The 358-nt window shown below is 65.6% G+C and overlaps 1 long non-coding RNA gene across 1 annotated transcript in view; it reads right to left on the bottom strand.

The window, feature by feature from the left end:
• The window catches only part of LOC107184661, a 1478-nt gene that overhangs the window by 334 nt on the left and 786 nt on the right, over window positions 1-358 (bottom strand). The gene's annotated exons all lie outside the window — the stretch shown is intronic.

Raw genomic sequence — 358 nt, 5'->3', positions numbered from 1 at the left:
GTGGGACAGCAGCCTGGAGGCAGGTCCAGGTCACCCTCCGCCGAGAGGCGGGGTCCTCGGTAGCTGGGATTAGAAGTGGGCCAGCCAGAGACGGGCAAGAGCGAGGTGAGACGGACGGACGGCAAAAGCCTCTGCCTTCCATCCAAGTGGGACCGCCAGCTCGGGAAGCGGCTGCTCTTCAGACCCTGCTGGGGAGCGAGCCAGCCCTCCGGGGACCTGGCCACGTCCCACAGCCCTCGGCGCGCTGTCTTACTGTGCGCCTGTGCACACATTTGTCTCCCGAACCTGACAGCGAGCTTCTGGGGAAGGCATGTGTCTAGACGCGACCCTGGGCCAGACAGGCAGGCAAGTCAGCCAT

This window comes from Myotis davidii, unplaced genomic scaffold (assembly GCF_000327345.1).
Source record: "Myotis davidii unplaced genomic scaffold, ASM32734v1 scaffold546, whole genome shotgun sequence".
Classification (NCBI taxonomy): Eukaryota; Metazoa; Chordata; class Mammalia; order Chiroptera; family Vespertilionidae; genus Myotis; species Myotis davidii.
The sequence above is the reverse complement of the archived record's forward strand: the minus strand, read 5'-3'. Positions and strand labels throughout refer to the sequence as shown.